This window comes from Aethina tumida, chromosome 1 (assembly GCF_024364675.1).
Source record: "Aethina tumida isolate Nest 87 chromosome 1, icAetTumi1.1, whole genome shotgun sequence".
Taxonomy (NCBI): Eukaryota; Metazoa; Arthropoda; class Insecta; order Coleoptera; family Nitidulidae; genus Aethina; species Aethina tumida.
Window position 1 is genome coordinate 79,739,530 of NC_065435.1, and position 20,090 is coordinate 79,759,619.

Sequence of the window (20,090 nt, forward strand, 5' to 3'; positions counted from 1 at the left end):
GCTTTTTGTTTGCGGTATTGATGTCTCGTGGAGGAACGCAAGGGCCCATTAGTCAACCGACTTTTCGCATTTTTATCACCATCGAACTCCTTTGTTCGATTCGACCCCATTGACCCCGTTTCAATAATGCACTCGCTTCGTCCATGACGGATCTTCAGAAATGTATGTTGAAATGTTTGAAGGAGAACGTTCGATTTCCAAGTGACATACGTTGGTGTGTCGGTATCAGTTCATTTTTCTTTTCCTCTTTGAATCGCATTTCTCGTTCTCTCGTTCTGTCCGCGGACAATGGGAGAACGCGAAATGGATGGCCATGTCTTATCTAAATGCGCTTTAAAATCGAGGGTCCATTGCATTTAAATTCGGTCATTTTCGAACTGAGAAAACGGTTTTCCAGATCGCAATCGCACGTTTCGACCACTTTCGACGGACGTAAATTATCCGGTGGGGTCGGTTTTAGGATGCATCGTTCTCGTGGTGCATTCAAAAAGCTTTTCGTAATGATCATTTTTTATTCCTTTCCAGAACGACTGTGAATGGATTGACATCATCGGATTTAACGATTTTCTAATCTTTTTTACAGGTTTTATTTAAAAGAAACTGATTTATCTTTATCTTATCGAAACCAATCACTCCAACTTAAATTATCATCAGAATCAAAATATTGCTAAAGAGAAAATTCTACATTTTTTGTACCACAAAATCTTATTTAAATTAAATAATTTAATTTTTAAATTATTTAAAATATCTTAAATATATATATATATATATATATATATATATATATATATATATATATATATATATATATATATATATATAAAATTCATGATGTTTAATAATAACAAATAATAGTTTTATAATAATTTCAACCCCAATAATTCTATATTTTTCTTTTCACATTTTTTACTCCTTTCCAGAACTAGTGAATGGATTGACATCATCGGGTTTAACGATTTTCTAATCTTTTGTACAGGTTTTATTTAAAAGAGACTGATTTATCTTTATCTTGTCGAAATCAATCACTCCAACATGAATTATCATCAGAATCGAAATATTGCTAAAGGGAAAATTCCACATTTTTTTTGTTCCACAAAATCTTATTTAAATTAAATAATTTAATTTTTAAATTATTCAAAATATCTTAAATGTATCAAAAAATTTATGATGTTTAATAATAACTAATAATAATTTTATAATAATTTCAACCCCAATAATTCTATATTTTTCTATATTCTTTTTTGTACAGAACCTAATAATTTTATAATATCAATTTAAAATTTTATTCCTAAACTACCAAAAATGTAAATAAATAAATTTAACAAAAGTGTACCTCGTTAAAATATTCATTTTTTCTACTGCTAACTAATGATTAATTAAATTTTAATTCATATTATTCAATATTTAAATTATCTTTTTTTATTTCTAAGATATTAAATATATTAAATTGTGCAAAGTACAATTATAATACAGTTTAGATTAAGAACAAGTTGTTTTCTCACAACTTCATAGTTCAACCCCAAAAATTCCGAGAGAATTTACATGTAAACGGACATCTTGAAAATATTACCTGATTTCCTTATATGTAGTTGTTACTAAAAAATCTAGTTTTTATTGAAAACTATTATACAATACAATCTTAATTTAACCGTTTCGAGATGACAATTGGTCGGTTTTTGTCGCGAAGGGGTAAAAACGGTAACAAATTTACCTGTAAAATTTCAGTAACTACCTGCTTCCGTAACATCTTCGCAAAGGGTTCCTACTCACCCCTATCCATCCCATTATTGAATTATTCAATTATTTAAAAGCGGTTTCACGGTGGTTGTTTCCGTATTTGTACAATCTTAACGAGGAAAAAAGAGTGAAATGGCAAATTTCAACCCCTTTCGACCTTTGACCGTGTGAAATTCAGATTTAACTAAAAAATGTAAGCGTACGGTACGAGGTACGATTTTAAAAGGATTACCATCTGGAAGGGGTCGAAGAGGCGTGAAGCCGCGATGACTGACAATTATAGGTAGATGAATTTTGAAATGTTGGAAAGAAAAGAAGGTCGATTGGGGTCAATTTCGAACGCATTTATCAATCCGCAACGACGGGACAATTCAGTTGTCGGTTGCGTGAAGAGATTGAAAAACGGAGCGAGCGGTGTCTGTCGTAATTACGAGGGAATAATGCGGGGGCGCGAAAAATCGAGAGACACACAAACACCGGCAAGTGACAGTCAAAGTGGCGCGCTTTTGTATTAGAGCAGGGAAAATTGGAAAGTCGAGTGCGAATATCTCGCAGCCGCCTTCAAAGCTCCCATTTTAATATTAAATTGGATTTATGGCGGGCCATTTTCTCACGTGCCTTCTCCCGTGGCGTCCCGCCGATTTTATAATTATGAAATCTCTGCGGCGACGGCTTCTGCTACTGACGACTGCCCGTCATCTTTTTCCGGGGGCGGAGGTACATCAGAGCTTTTCATTCACGTTTTTTTTCATGAAAATTTCACTATGAACCGAGCGGATGATTTGTTAATGAAACATCTGCACTATTCGTTCGTTTGGCCGATCTGAAACAAAAACGTATGAAACAAATCGGAACTAATTCATCCGACGATTGTTGTAATTCAATGAAACATAAATAGAGATTCGGATTTGAGAACGATACACGCGCAGATGTTTGGAATGTTTTCAGCCTCTGTTTTTTCGTCGTAGTTTCGAGTATCGTACCGAGGGCGATAATGGGCGATAATGGGCGATAATGGCACTTCACGATTCATATCGCTGATTCGAACGATTCTTTGATTGCATTAGGACTTTTCGAGTGATCCTCGCGGACAACGGAAATATTAGTCTGAATTGACGAGTGCACAAGGGACACGCACAACCACGGTTCCCAAACTCGAAAAAAATTATTTTAATTTAAAAACTATCATGTTTCCGTGGATTCCGATTGAAAAAGAGTCAAGGATGCACGTCGAGTTTTTGAAATGTAAATTTTGGATGTAATGAAAACACCTCCTGCACCTCTTGCACCTCTTAAAAAACGATATATAACAATAATGTCGACCTTATTGTACCTGACCCTAAACGTAGTCAGTCCTTGTCCAAACCCTGATTTATCCCCGGGATTTAGGAAACAAAGAAACATCGCCGCAAACACAACGAACGAGACAGGGATAGCGTGAAATTTCTCCCCCTAACCGGGAAAAAAGTAAATGGGGTTATCACTATGTTTTTGCATGTGTTTATTAGAGTCATATGAACGTTTGCATTATTTATGGCCGCATTTAGAATGTGTCATTCTAACATTTTACACATCGGTCCAAAGTGAGATTTATCGCGTCAATTTAAGGCGACGAAATTCAAAATTGTTTTTGTCATTTAATATCATCACACAAAATTTAAAGGGGTTATTTATCCCGCGAATAATTTAAATAAATATTTCCCGTCCCGTCACTTTCGACTTGTAGCGCGGGGGTAAAAGTACCTAATTGAATTGTAAACAAGGTTCGCAACATCCTCAGAGGTGGACGGCATAATAACAGTCCGACAGACATTCCGAACCCCCGAAACGTCAAACGGAGAGACAAATGATACAAATCCATTAGCGCTATCATAATAAGCGATCGCAGTTTTCGCGCGCCCTCCTCCACACTGACAGACACTCGCAAAAAGATAACGAACGGCCCTCCGGGGCCAAATGCGAAAAAGAACACCGACATATGTTTAATAAAATCGCTAAGAGATTTACTTCTTCATGCATTGTTTGCCTTCGACTTTTTCCAAGGGGGGATCAACCAATCAATCTTTAACTGTTTAACTGAAACTCACTCTTAAATCACTCTTCTCCGTGAACTCATATTTAAACGAAACGAATTCGCTGAACGAAAAGTTTTCTAGTGCAGGAAGAAACAGTTATTGTTGCGAAACTGACACAATAACAAAAGTGAGGGGGCGAAAAGGATGGCCGCTTGCATTGTCCTAAAACCGCTTGTGTAGCCCGCGGCCTGTTGACCCGCAACCCCGAACTCAAACAGACAACCGGCCCGAATTTAATTAACGTCGAAATCTGCGTTCCGCACAATATTGAATCGGGAGGCCGCGATACACAAAATCTAATTTGGATCGCATCATTTATTCACGCTGTGCAAACGCGGACCATATTGCCAACGTATCATACTGTGATCTGGCGCCCGAAGGCGCTGCACACACTCCACACACACACAGCCATCACTCTGGCTGTTGCGATAGACTCGCTGCCCTCAAATTTTTCGCACATTTAACTATTATTAATTAGTGTTAGTGATGGAGAAAAAATAACTATTCATTCTATACATTCACATTCACATTCACATTCACATTCACATTCACATTCACATTCACATTCACAGATTGTACATTTAAAATTTATTTATGTTATTGTTTGTTATGCAGTTTGTAATAAAAAATAAAACCAATACAGCAATATAATTGTTTATATAGTGAATTTAATTAGGTATTTATTAATATTTGAAAAAGGGTGAAAAGTAGAGCAACTTTAAAATATAACAACCTTACGTACGTAAGGTACATTTAGTAACTTTTAAACACCTTTTCTTCGTTGAACTTAATAGCTTTTCAATATAATCGTTCGAAATTTCTTTCGAGTGATTTTGAACTTCTTCGTAGATTTCATTCAAATTTTGACAGTCTTTTTGTATGGATTTTTTGATCAATTGTTTCTCAAAGGTTTCCACTGGATTGAGATCAGGGTTTTGTTCTGGCCAAGGCATGGCACGTACTCCTTGAGAAGCGAACCATTCTTTTACTAACTTAGACGTGTGTTTCAGATCGTTGTCGTGCTGGAAAGTTCACCGTAAACTCATGTCACCTTCGGCAAATGGAAGCATAGGATTCTACAGAATGTCACGATAAACAAAACAATCCATTTCACAGTGGGTCACTATGGGTGTACTTGGGAATATACCTTTCATTAATTGGTCCTCTGAGACCAGCTCCTTTTACGCTTCGTTTTCATATCCAAAGCTCTCAAGTCTTTCGTTTTCTACCACGTTTCGGAACTCCTTCAAGTATATTCCTCCCTTTAAATCTACTATCATTTTCCTCTGCTTTTCACCATTACGGAACTTTTCTACAATGTGTTGTTTAATTTGTATCTATAAATGGACACAACACACACACATTTTTAGCTTTAAGGAACGATGTCGGACACAAAAATAAATTATACAATCAATTGTATTGAATGTAATGAATGTTTGGTTGCTTTACTTATGAACCCTGCTCGAAATCAAATGTTGTATAAAAACTATGGAAATAAAGATATCCGCATATAAATTGAGGTACAAAATATTTATGCACTTATTAATTATAAAATTAATTTAAATTAAAAAGAATTGTTCTATTATTAAAATGATTTTTAATTTGTTGACACTTATAAATACAGTTCAGAATAATAATCGTGTTTTTACAGTGTAATGTAACATATTACAGATATAAATCAAGAAAATTTTACAAATGTTAGACAAAGTTCTTCTTTTTAATCCATAAATAAAACGTTTATTAAAGCATATTTTTATAATAAATTACATATACCATTAGAAAAACCATTTCCATTATAATGATGTCACACACACACACATGATGTGATTAGAAAATGTGATTCGATCATAAATTATACGGCGTGAAATTCAAAAACTGTTTCGATGACACCGTGTAAATATGTATATATAAATATAGAATAAAAAAGAATTGTGAATTTAGTTGCGGCCTTGATGGTGTAATTTTTAGCGGTGGGCGTTTGAAAATGAAAAACATATTCTGGTCCATTATCGCCTGTTAAAATTTGGGGTTATCCTATTATTTAACCATTTCCTGTTCTCGGATCAGTTTTAACGGATACACAGATTACATTCATGTCTTGCGGTTTTCTGAACGTTGAAACACAAATTTAATTAAATGTCACAGATAAATCGGTGGTCGTATCAAAAGGAAGAAATGTGTGTGTTGACGGTTTGGCGGGAAACGCTAATTGGCTTCTCCACAAATCCCGGCATTTCCTGATAACTCCTGACTATTTAGTCAGGAACTGAGTTAGGGAGATAACGTGGCCCGGATTATGTTAAAACTAAGAACGGGGATCGGACCTCTTTACGAGTGTTGAGTGTAGGTTTTAGTCGCAAAAACAGAAATACAAACAGTAAAAGCAAGCTCGTTAGAACAACGCAGTGCAAACGTCGCTCTGTCCGAGAATATCGTGAAAGTCACGTTCCACAAATCGAACTGATCAATAGTTATGACCGGACGCGAGATTTACGATCCATTTGCTACCAGAATCGACGCAAAACATTTTGCGAACACTGTCTGGGAGAGAATATTGTCATTATTGTTATTATATTATTATTTCCACATTCGCACAAACTGACCCATCGAAATCAATCAATTAATAATAAATAAATAAATGGCATTATATCCGTTATAGGAACAATTACAAGGAACCGGATTGCACGTACGCCCCCAATTATTAACAATCCACTAGAGTTTAGCAACGAGACGGTTTAGACGCTGAGTGAGTGCCACTCATCAAGTGTCCTTCTGCAAAACGGCGGACAAATGAACGTCGTTTTTGTGCCGGGAAAAACGGGACACGCGGTCCCGGTTTATGTGCAGATGGTCGCACGAGTGGTTTTCGTTTTCGGCTCCCTGCAATATGGGGGTGCAAAACGGTAATTGCGACTTAATTGGTTTCATTCGCGGTTTTCATTCGGGGATTAAGCTCGTACCCTAAATTAATGAATGAGAATGAATTTATTTTACTTACTATCTATCACTCGTACGTCCGTCTTTTTCGCGGCGATTCCTAGACTGTTCACTCCACTATTCGGTGTTCGCGTGACCGAAAACCAAATTAAACTGTCAAACACTGACACGGCGAATCTCGAAGACGCGACATGTGACAAGTGCACCACTCGGTAAATGCGATAAAAGCGCGGCGAACGTTCTTTTTCCCACACTCCGTTATCTAAAAAGCTACACTGCCTTTTGTTTTAATAGCCTTCTTATCATTACTCTTGTGACGATGCTCGTTTGTTCCTATCCCTCGGGAATCACTACTTTTATTATTACTTGACTCGCTTGGCTTGGCTCCGCTTTTAATTATTGTTTATAATCTCGGTTTGTTTATTAATTAGTCATGTTTTATTTAGCCTTATAACTTACGTATGTGGATTACATAACGGGATCGATTCGCACGGTGTTTAGAACCCCGGTATAAATTATACATACATTCACGCCCTTGATTTGGGTCGAACGGTTATCGAAACATTTCTCTATCTGAATTATCGATATTAATATTAATTTATTCATCGATCGTTTTGTTGCGACGTCGTCAAGTCTCATCGCAACGACTTTTTCTCGATGGGGTCGCAATAATATCGGTTTTATTAATTATATATTGGCCGGTTATTCCCAGGGACTGTACCATGGTTCTTTCGACGTTAAGAATGAAAAATTCGTTACTTCGTACTGTTAATGTATTATTAAGTGCGCCGCACGGTTCCTTTTGTGGGGCGAGCGAGGGAACAACTTTGTATTAAGGAATCAAGTGAATCACTGTGACATGTATAAATATTATTATTATCGCTAGAATGAAACTTTCTATAAAGAACTTGGAGAGAGACACGTTTGTTTCTTTTCTTAACTGACAAATTTTTATTTGTCTAATAATAATCATAATAATAATGAACATATTGTTGTATGTTCGTCAGTGAAATAAATAATCATCCCAATCAGATTGGATTAAGTTGGCTCAAACAACTTGACGACCACAAAGTGTTTTCTCGCCCTCGAAAAACCGATATTTCCTTCCCTCCTCCATCACACGGACCGTGATACCTTTTAAGTCGCTTTCTGTGTTCGTCCGCCCGTCGCCTCTCGATTTTTCACGGAGGATGTGGGATAATTTGGACGCGGCGGTAATTTGGGATGGAGCGCCACGCGACCTCCCGTCCACCCCGGACTTTGTTTCCCGTCATTTCACACACACATTTCGGAATTGTTTGATGGATATTCGTTCGGGAAGCAGAACACACCCTCGACATTCCGTGTCGCGGGATCGGTCACGACTTTAAAGCACTTTGTGGGGGATTAAGGGGGCTATTAAGGCGCGTAAGGCGCGTTTCGGTCAGGAGCGTCGGACAATCGCTGGCTTTTTAATGGGAGACGTTTGAATTAGCCCCATTATTCGACATGTCGTTTGCGTTTGCGTTTTCAAATTGATGATATGATATGATATGATATGATATGATATAATGGTGAGATGAAAAATTCTAGTTACATGAAAAAAATGACCGGTCTTTGTATGCAGTAGCACAATAATTTATTCTATTTCTCTATATAATCTCGTTCACGCTGCATTCATTGATAATTTGCCGTGTAATCTTCCCATTTACTCATTGGTACCTTCAACTTAATTTAAAGTGTACCACATGAAAAACCATCTGGTCGATCATCCCCTATATAATGGTAACCTTAATAGACATCGTTTAAGGGCAGCACGCGTCATTTCGGCACATGTGACATCTGCCCATGAGGCACAGAGGAACCGTAACAGAGACAGAAATATGATTTTAGGAGGGTTGAAATGGGAAGGATTAAGTTGTTGTCTGTATGTAGGCTCAGATTAGGATAGGGTGTTTGGTGCTAGACCCTGTATAAATATTGATGTGTTGTCAGAAATGTTTTTTTGCTTTTAAAATGAAGCAGATTTTAGTAGTTTACGTATAAGACAGTAGAAGGGTATAATAATGTGGATAATGTGGTAGTATACGTATGAAAATATGAGTGTTAATGTCTGGTTCTCGTGTTGGGCGGTTCCCGTCCCACGAAAATCGATCCCGTCCCGACTATAGATAAAACAACTCTGCAATCGTCCCGAATTAGCAATTGACGTTTCGTGATGGGAAGTGTCTAACAACCCGTAACTGCTGATTACCGTTGGAGTGGCTCGATTCTCCCTCACGGATCGTTCGTTTACTAACTACCCCCTGCACCCCCCACATAACAATCCACTTTGATCTAGTCTTTATTGTGTGTGGAATAATTCATTTGAATAACGGCAAAGGTGATCGTCTTTAGAAGCATATGCCATTCGTAATACGATTCCGCACAAAAAGTTATTTCCCATTCATTGTCTGAAATGTTGGCACGCGTGCACGTCGACGAGCAGCGATTTCCGCCAAGTCTTCCGGTATCCTGGCAGTCCCATTTCCGGCACTGTTCTTATCCTCTCCTGTCTGTCTCGGTGTTTCCCTCCAAATCAACTGTAAACGATGCTTTACTCTTTTACCTTCAACCCTATGCTCGACGATCCACTGACATTTTAATTGAATCCGTTCAAATCGTTTTTCTTCTCTTTCTTTCTTTTTTTTTTTTTTTACTCACCACTATTAGTGGTTCTGGAACGGTCCAACAGTCCAACGGTCCAACGGTCCAACGGACCAAATTATGTCCCATTAACATCTCGAAACCCGAACTTTTTATTGATCCAAAACTAATTAATTTTCGAGTTCCGTAAAATGCGATCCAAGACACCGCGCTTGGCCCGATCTTGAGAGAACGTTTCACGGAATATAACTCAACGTCCATGACAAATTTCGGCGCAACTTGTGTAAACACATCGGTCGCAATAAAAATCGATGTTTACGATCAGTTCGAATTCTCGTGTTACAAAAATCATTTCTAGGTGGGATTCACACGTGTTTTTGTTCCTTTAACACAACTATCGTGTTACCTTTTAAAAACTCGCGGCCGCCACATTTCCACAAACGTTAATCTGTTGTTTTCTTTGCAAATATAATAATAAATTAAAAGTTAACACGTACGGTGAAGGGTGGCACAAAGAGGAGGACACGAGGGTGCGAGAGGATGATCCCATTTTATCTAACATCTCTATTAGGGTTTTCGTGTACACCTGGCCTGTGAAGTACACAATAGAAATCGCTACCCAAACACAAACCGATGACTTTACACGCGTCAACGGAACTCTGATTCGATTTTACCCCGTATATTCATCGTTAATGACCCTCCGAATTACGTGATTCCACGCCGTTTTGTTGGATAATTCGATGTTTTTTATAGGGGGTGACGATGGTCGTATCATCGTCGTCGTTTTGATGAGTTTATTAGTTTGATGAGTTTATTGTCATTTGTAACGTGACGTTGAATTAAAGTTTAATCGTCGAGTTCACATTAAGCTCCATTAAGCACTCGATACCCCCAATAATATAAAGCCAACAATAAACAAGCCCGAACCGAAAGATATTAAATTAGCGGGGATTGCCAAGTTCGTAATTAGTTCTTCAAGACGGCAACGAGACTTGGACACGCCATCACGTGACGGGGACAATATTCTTATTGCGCCACGCTGCCAAATCGCGCATAATTTTGATGTTATTAATATGTTAAGAAGGGAGATGGAGGGGGATGGAGAGGGATGAGGCCATGTGTTCGTGAAGTTCATTTATCAGAAACACATGCGATGATCAGCTATTAAACATCTTATTGAGGATGTGCAGCGTTGCGCGAACACTTTTGGGGTGGTTTTACAACCCCTACACATATTGTCGATGTCAACTATAATTGTCTGACTCTTTTACACGGGACACAAGTGCAATGGATAGAATCAGTAAACATGCGAGACGTCTCGGACGTCAAACGATCGGTCAATCAGCAGATGTTTTTCTCAGCCGGAACTTTCATAAACTGGCCACTTCGTTAACACTTTCACTATCGCCCATATGAAGAGCAACAAATTAAAAAACATAATCATTTTATTAATTTAAATTATTTTAATTTTATAATTATTAGGTACCTCAATTTATATACGGACATCTTTCCTTAAAGCTAAAAATGCTTAGAAATTGTAAAAAAGTTCCGGAATGGTGAAAAGCGATTTACAATTTTTACAGAAGGAATTCAGAATAGAAGGAGTTTCCAATTATTCAAATCTGATGACATTTCGTAGGCGAGAGGGCCAATTAATGAAAAGTATAATTCCAAGTACACTAGACCCACTGTAAAGCATGGTGCAGGAGGTATTATGGTTTGGGGATGTTTTTCTGTGTTCGACATGGGCCCACTGATTAAGTTAGACGAGATAACGGATCGTTTTGTTTAACGTGACAATCTGTAGAATCATATGCTTCCACTTGCCCAAGATAACATGAGTTTAAGGTGAACCTTCCAGCACGACAACGATCCGAAACACAAGTCTAAGTTAGTTAAAAAATAGTCCGCTTCTCAAGGAGTACGCGTAATGTCTTGGCCAGCACAAAGCCCAGACCTCAATCCTGTTGAAATCCTTTGAAACCGGTAAAATTTGAATGAACTTTACGAAGAAGTTCAAAATCAGTTACAAGTTATTAAAAATAATGGATATGCTACTAGATACTAAATGTCTGCTATTGACCCTTAAATATTTTTCAAATATTACTACTTTTATCAAACATACTGCATAACTGACAATCATATGGATGTTTAAACGTACACTTTTTTCAAGATAAATGAGCGTTACGACGCCTTAATATTGACACACAAATTATTAACTTGATATTATATTTTTGAAAATTTTCAATGGAGAAGCAGAATCACATGCATATTTTAATAATACACGCACATAAATTATGAAAATTGATCGCTGGGGAGAATCGACGGCAGCGAAGAGGGAAAAAATTCAAGAGTTTTACAAAACTTACTTTGACAAGTTGGAAAGTTTTGCGTCGAGACAAATGTCCCTCAATAAAGGTTCCGATTGTTCTGGTTTCCGTGACAACCGCGCGAAACAGATGAATAATACCCCTCGTCTCCGGTCTGATAAGAGAGGCGGCAATTTTCACGGGATGTCTGATGGTTAATTTATGTGGCTTTGCCTGAGATAATTGAATTTTACATGACGAAACGTGACTTGTGCCAACAGCAACAGCTATCGAGAGTTTTTACAAAATCATTCATATAATCTGCCGAGAGGTACGTAATTAAGGAACGAAAAGACGGAGAAAAGGATGGAGCAATTAGTACGTCTTGTGCCAGCCCCCGCATTCGAAGTGACGGAATTAAGACGATTCAGTGATTAAAACAATCGACGTCTCGTATTGTGACAAGCTGGCGTCGTCGCTAATTAAAATCGGGTCGGAAGATACGGCCAATTATGTGTCTCGTATTTTAATGCAGAGTTTTGAGTGTTTCTTAATTTTATCGGCACGCAACGCCCTGTTCTTTTTATTAACTTGCGTAAGTTATGACGTTCAAGGGTGGCGGTGGTGGCAATGAATAAAGTGGGCATAATGACAAAAATTAAAGGCGCGAGTTGAAGGAAAATTAAATTTTAATGTTTATGTCTTTGCTAATTGTTCGGCAGTCAGTTTAGGGAACGCATTTTGTCAAACGGCGTCACTGATCGTCGGCGCAGTTGCCGAGATATTCAGAGATAATCGTTAATTGCTGAAAACTGAAATTATGGCATTCTTTAATTGGGCTTTGGATTTTTTATGTGTTTAATAAACACGCACAAGTAACAAATTAATTATTTTAAGTTTCAAAATAAATAATAAGTAAACCTACGAACGGAAAATTGGATCGAACCGTGTACCTTTGGGTAGCGTGAATCACTTGCAATTTCCATTAAGCAATTAATGTTCCACAATGGAATCAATGAACAGCTTTGAAACGAAGGAAACCTTAGACGTCGGAAACTGTTTACAATGAGATGCAAACTCGTTTATCAACACGTTTAATTAGTCGATTGTCATTGCGGTCTTCCCTCTTGGTTACGAGAATTAACAGAGGAAAAAGAAGACTTTGAAATTTGGCTCATTTTTACGTTTATGTTAATAATTAGTGGTAGGATTAAATATTAAGTGGTTCAATAATGTGGTGCAGCCGCTGACAACATTTATCAATATCTGGCAATGCATAAAATCAAATTGTCGGTTCGAGTTTAACAATGGCGAAATATGAAAATCGGAGCTTGCGATTTTCGGATGAATTTGAACTGGAGTGCGAGAGAAATAGAGAATATCGAACATGTAACATTGTTAGTGGCCGTATAAAGTTGAAAGCGTTGCGGTCAAATTCGCTTCTGTCACAAACAGCGAACCGGACACAGGAACGGGACACAAAGCGCAACTTCGGGTCCCACATGCACATTGAAACATTGAACTGTCTCTCCCCCGCAACGTTTGCCGTTTCGCCCGTCCTCGGGATCGACGAGGCGGCGGTCACTTTATAAACTTTGTATTGACTGTTGGATTGGCGGAGTTTTATTCAAAAACCGAGACACGCGAAGCGGGACAAATTGGGTCCATGGTCTGTTGCTGACGCCCCGACGTATCCACTCTCTCTCTGCATCTGTGTGTTGGCACGATCTTTTTTATTAGTTCGATCGAAAACGCAACTTGAAATTGCGATTCGCCGCCATCAACAACGTGACGGACACGGACACTTTAAAGCCATTCTGGTTACGAGTAAACATAAACATACATTATTATTATTCTCTTTGATTCCTTTACATTCTTTTACCGATTTACCGATTTATTGTAATTTTCTAAAAGTAATTCAATCAAACTCTATACTGTATTTTTAATGATAATGAATAAAACAATTTCTTTGTTAAAATTCTATTTTCACGAAACAATAACTCAAATTTGTTTGTTGTTTCACCTGAAAAATAAAATTTTTCTCGAAAATAAATTTCAATTATTTATTATTAAAAGAATATGAGACAATAAGAATACCGAATCGGTCCCGCAAAGGTTTCGGGCACATAATTTCAGGAAATGTCGGTACTCATAAGATACTTCGATGCTGCAAGTGTCAAATCTTTATCTGTTACCGTTTCGAAATAAATCAAGAAATACCTCAAAATCAGTAAAAATTGTTACTCTCAGCACCTTGTGAATCGATTGATCTAAATAACTATATCTGTTCATAAGAACTTTAAAAAAACGAAGTTATTTTCTTAATTTTGAATTTTAACCATGTTACGTTAACGATAAAAATACGAAACTATTCCTTTTTTTAATTCCTCAATTAATTTTCGATGACATTATGAGCTTTGGGAATTTTTTAAAACGGTACGTCACATTGAAAAAAAAATAAAAATCTATTTCTTTTTATGATTGAACTCTTGAAATGATAAAATTGAAATGATATTTCTGTACTAATGAAAACAACAGAATAAAATAGTATATATATATATATATATACATACTATATATATATATATATATATATATATATACATACTATATATATATATATATATATATATATATATATATATATCATATAAAAGTAATTGTTTTTCATATAATGAATTCTAATCATTATTATAAAATACAGAATTTTTGCGATTACTGTACTAGTGAAAACAACAAAATGAAATAGGAACACTTATATAAAAATAATTGTTTTTCATATAATGAACTGTAATCATTCCTATAAACTTTATTTCTAACCATACTGATTAAAGAAGTATAAAATATTATTGTTTAAATAATTCAACTACGTTTTAGAGAAATTAAACTTTCTGTATTTTATCATTTTAAGTGTTAAACCATAAAAAGAAATCAATTTTTGAGCAAAAAATAGATTTTTAATTTTTTGTGTGTGATATGCCGTTTTAAAAAATTTCCTAAGCTCATAATTTCATCGAAATATCATCGTATGAGAAATTTAAACAAAAATAATTTCATATTTTTATCGTTATCCTAACATACAAAATTAAGAAAATAATTTCGTTTATTTAAGGTTCTTATGAACGGATATAGCTATTATTTTTTTCCTAGAAGCTACCATCATGCCCCAAAACATATCCAGTATTTAACACAGATCAATCGATTCACAAGGTGTTGAAAATAACAATTTTTACTGATTTTCAGTATTTTTTGATTTATTCAGAAACGGTAACAGATAAAAGTCTGAAATTTACAGCATCGAAGTATCTTATGGGTACCAACATTTCCTGAAATTATGAGCCCGATATCTTTCTGGGACTGATTTATTATTCTTATCGTCCCATGGCCTTTTTATTCAAGTTTATTTCACTTCAATGTATACTTAAAAAATATACAAGAGTTTAAGGGCTTATTTTAAATTTAATTATTATATTTTTTAATATTGATAATAACGTAGTTTTTCAATATTTGCGCATATACGCATCCACCATTTTTAAAAGTAAAATTTAAGTGGTTTACATTTACATTATTCCATTAGTTGAAGTTAATTAAAGTGGATAATATATCTGTCTGTGGCACTTGTGATGATATGACCGCGGCTTACCGAAAACACAAGAACGCAGTGTTCGGTGTGCGTTCATTTACCGCTTCCACATCAGTTTTACGACCCTTCGAGCGTGCACTTGAAAAATTACGTAAGACAAACAATTTCTGTTGTAAATTCGAAGGCACGGATTGATAGTTTTATCATGCAACGTTCGAGCTAAATGAGCGGTCAATTCGAAGTTATCGCGACTCATGATTTGCGAATGCATCGATTTTCGAGTAATTAAGCATGTCTGTGCGGATGATAAAACAGTGTCATGTGTCTTAAATGGGCATCGATTGCAGTTTCAGATTCGAGCTTAGCTAAAGGTTGGTTGTGTGACCTCTGGTTTCAGTGACCCCGTCGAAGGAATCTGCGATCGATCCGGTTACAACGGTCGCTGTTCGGAGAAGACGCTGTTTCAGCTTGTCCAGGAAAACACCCTAATGGACGATCACGATCATAATTCGTTAACCCCGAAAATGAATGGCCCCATAAACGAATGTACCGATAATGTCTGTCATTAAACCGCAATCAAGACCTCTGTCTCTCTAGATGTTTAATGGTGTCGAGACAAGTGCATCTGTTTAGGGTGTTATCGGGCTAGTTATCATTTATCCCATTTTGATTCGCGGCGGGATGCTGAGTGCCGCTCTTGTCTGATCGATGTGAGCTCTCACGGCTCGACACTAAAATACTATAATACTCTAATACTGTTTTGCTCTAGCTTCTAGCTTTAATATTTTCTCGAAAAAATGCGTTATAAATGATCTGTTCAATTTGTGAATAATAAAAATTAGAATTTATGGTTGTGACGCAATAAAAAAACTTATTCAGAAATGATGTTTTTCTCATGATAATTAGTTTATTGTTCATTGTTCTGTTGTTGGAATCAATAAATAGGATGTTTTATTGAGGAGAAATGATTGGCAACAAAACCTCGTAAATCTAGTGATAACATCAACGGACAATTGATCATAAACCGATCGCAGAAACGCGAAACTCAAGATTTTCAACAGCACGCTCCGTAAACTGGTCTAATGTTATTTTGTCTGGCGATTCGTGATCTATTTCCAGTACCGACATCGTAAATCATCGTTTTGTTTGGTTTCGCGATGTCGTCATTAAGACTCGGATTCTGTGTGTGTGTGTGTGTGTGTGTGTGTGTGTGTGTGTGTGTGTTTCTCGTCTCGGGATTCAAAACACGAGAGAAACTCGAGTGACGGACTGATTTGTTACATTTTATGGGCGCAACAACATTATGTTCCCCTTTTTTCTCTCGCTAGCAACGGCAAAAGAACCTCTTCACATCGTTCTTAAACAGCACAAACTTAACTTACAATTAGTTAAATCCGTAACGGACAAACCGTATTGTAAGATCAAGAGTTCCTGCCTCTTTGTCTTATTGATTTTGAACACTCAAAGAATTAATGCGAGTCGTCGATTTCAACGGAATTTCCCACAAGAATATCCCAGATAAACGTAACCCTAATGATTGCAATCGAACGCACTACAAACAAAAATCAACCCTCACGCTTATTATAATTATATGACACGTGTCAAAACCGACCCCATGTTTAAAATACACAATTAAATAAACTACGTTACGACGATGAATAATTTTATTTTGAATTAATTTCTTACAGCTGTTGTCTAGTCTTGCTCGTTGATTATAGAATATGTTACATTGATATGACTGTAAGCAGAGCTTTAAAAGTGTTTTGTTGGTTTCATTCGTTTCACCAAAATAGAAATAAAATAAAAAAATAAATTTATATGTTGATAATATTAATTATTCTGAGTTTAGAAATATTTTCGTTGATATGTTAATGGATACATAACATATGTGGTATAATACATCTAGTATTGATCATTCTATATAAAAAGTTAAATGTCATAGTCATTTTTTAATAAATCCGTCACAACTTTAGATTTTTGTTTGGGATCCTCGTTTATTTTTTATTAAATTAAATTTTGACTAATTACTAAATATTTCCATTTTTAGCAGAATGTACGGTTTTTTTTCAAGTCTACAATCCTTTCTCTCCATGTTGTACTAACCCTTCAATATAGCTATAAAAAGTAGCTACCATTGACTTATTAAGCAGTTGATTCAGCTGTAAATTTGACTAATCACTAAATATTTCCGTTATACTAAGCAAATAGAAATTGGGTTTTTACATTTTTAACAGACTGCACGTATGTTTTTCAGGTCTACAATCCTTTCTCTCCACGTTGTACGAACCTCGTTCAATATAGCTATGAAAAGTAATCACCATTGACTTATTAAGCAGTTGATTCAGCAGTAAATTCGACTAATCACTAAGTATTTCCGTTATATTAAGCAAATCGAAATTGGGCTTTCACATTTTTAGCAGAATGCACGGTTTTTTTCAGGTCTTCAATTCATTCTCTCCACGTTGTTCGAATCTCGTTCAATATAGCTATGAAAAGTAGCCACCATTGACTTATTAAGCAGTTGATCCAGCAGTAAATTCAACATGTAAATATTTATAATAAGCAAGAGATCGCCAATAAATAATCGACTAAAATTTATACGAACCAATGAAATACTCTAATATAAAATGTTACTGTAATTTTGCTCAACGAAATAAAACATTTATTTAAAAAGTAAAATTATATTAACCAATTGCATAGTGGCCTCTAATTCAAATAGTACACCTCAATTATTTTTAATAAGCTACATAAGAAGTATAATAACGATCACTAAATTCACTCAATTCCTGATGTAAAATTAAATATTGTACAATAACACTTTTTTAAAAGTGTACTTTAATATTATTATTATTATATTATATTAAAGTAATTGTTCTAAATAATGTAGATTTCGAAAGATAGTAGCCATTCTTTTTGATCACTGTTAGACAAAAAATCATATATATGAGTTCTCGTAACATTTATAGGAGAATTTTAGGTTTTATTTATAGGTTAATTTTGAATGGCGACTTAGTATTTTGGAGAAGGTACGATTTTTTACACCTTTATCTAAGATCCTAAGATCTAGTAATATCTGCAATGCTTGTTTCATTTTATACTCAACACTCTCAGTGGCATTTAGGTCAAGTCTTAGAGGTCCAAGAAAGAACAATTACATCAATTTGATTTTGTAACAGGCTATCTCAGACTGTTCTGAAGAAATTGTTGGTATTTGACTGCGTTTACAGTACCGTCATAAATCCGATACACCCAAATGCTAAAGCTGCCATACAATCCCAAATTATAACGTCTTAGGGAAATTTCATCGTGCGTTTTAAGCAATATTTATGAACAGTGTGTGTGAAGTGTGAATCACTTGTTTACAATAATTACCAACGACAAATTTTTTGATTGGTCATTAAAAATTACCCTGGATCAACTCTTTGTAGTTCAAGACACTTTCACACTACTGTATGCTGACTAACGACTTAAAGTTCTTTCTTTCTTATTTCTTCTTGCCTTTTTGCATATTTGACCGACCAATACATTTACCCTTTTTTGCAAATTTTTTTCCTTTTTTCTATATTACATTTCTATATTATATTCGAAGTCGTTGACTTAATATATATTTTTTTACAAGAGTTACTTTACACATACAGTTTTTGTATTGATGATTTCAATGAACCTATTTTAGCAGAAGACAAAAGCATTTTAGATTAAATGCCGTCAAAATCCGATCCGAAAGTGACAATTGTCTGTTGTAAAATGGGAAAGAGAAGAATAATTGTAAGAGCAGGATGTCTATTCACCGTTCGAATAAAACAAACGGTTCGGAGGATGCGTATCTGTCTACGTATCAATGCGAAGGATAGATAGAAATAAGCAATCGGACAGGAAATCTGTGTGGGCGGATTGTTTTCGGATTCTTTCTTCACGATTGTTCGTACCGGATGAGCCCAGGGATTCTTTTCAAACGGACGTTCTCAACAAAAATCAACGTCGTGAAAATAAACAATACGCCTCGAGTGGCCCCAAAATCAAAACGCAAATAATAAACCGGCCCAGTTTTTACAACAGACCGATAATAAAGTAGCAGTAGCGAAACGGTGCGGCGCCACTGGTACGTTGCGGAGAGCATTTTCTTGGGCGGCGAAATGAGCCGGGGACGGCAAGGCGGGGGGGCGGTAAATCAGCGGACATGCGAGCGGACAATCTTATCGCGAGTCGCGACACCGCACAAAGGACAACAATATGGCCGGTCGGTTACGTGCCGTGCGATGACCAGATTGCGTGTTCGCGGGATTTTCTTTCTGCCTCCTCGACGCCTCCAAATCCTCCGGTTCAATCGATGTTTCCTCCGAATCCGAATTTGTAAAATCTCTACTTATTATAAAGTGTATTTGAAACTATTCGTAAAACAAAAGGTTTGATAAACCACGTTTTTGGATCGTTATGTTATCTTTTAATTATTGTTGTGTTCTTTGTTGAAAAATTTACGATTCAGTATGTCAATTAGCAGTTTTCCATGAAACGCAACGACACGTACGTGTACAACGTACATTGTACATTTCCATAAATAACAAACAAACAAATAACAAATACATGGGTAATTTTTCGTATCCAATTAGTTACAAAACTTCCGTCCGTTGTCTGTAAAATTAGCTCAAACTCAAAAATAGACAAAACGTATGAAAAATGTGTTTCCAGTACAATCCGGGTCATAAATCATAATTTATCGACTCCATAAACTGAAAAGAGCAACGATCTTATAAAGATTAATTTGTAAATGTTTTTAGTCTCCGTGTTTCAATTGTTACGCAACTGTTGGTTGAGTTGTAAAATTGT

The 20,090-nt window shown here is 36.0% G+C and overlaps 1 protein-coding gene across 1 annotated transcript in view; it reads right to left on the reverse strand.

Annotated features, from left to right (window-relative positions):
• The window catches only part of LOC109598666 (histone-lysine N-methyltransferase MECOM-like), a 35,983-nt gene that overhangs the window by 15,047 nt on the left and 846 nt on the right, over nt 1-20,090 (reverse strand). The window lies entirely within an intron of this gene.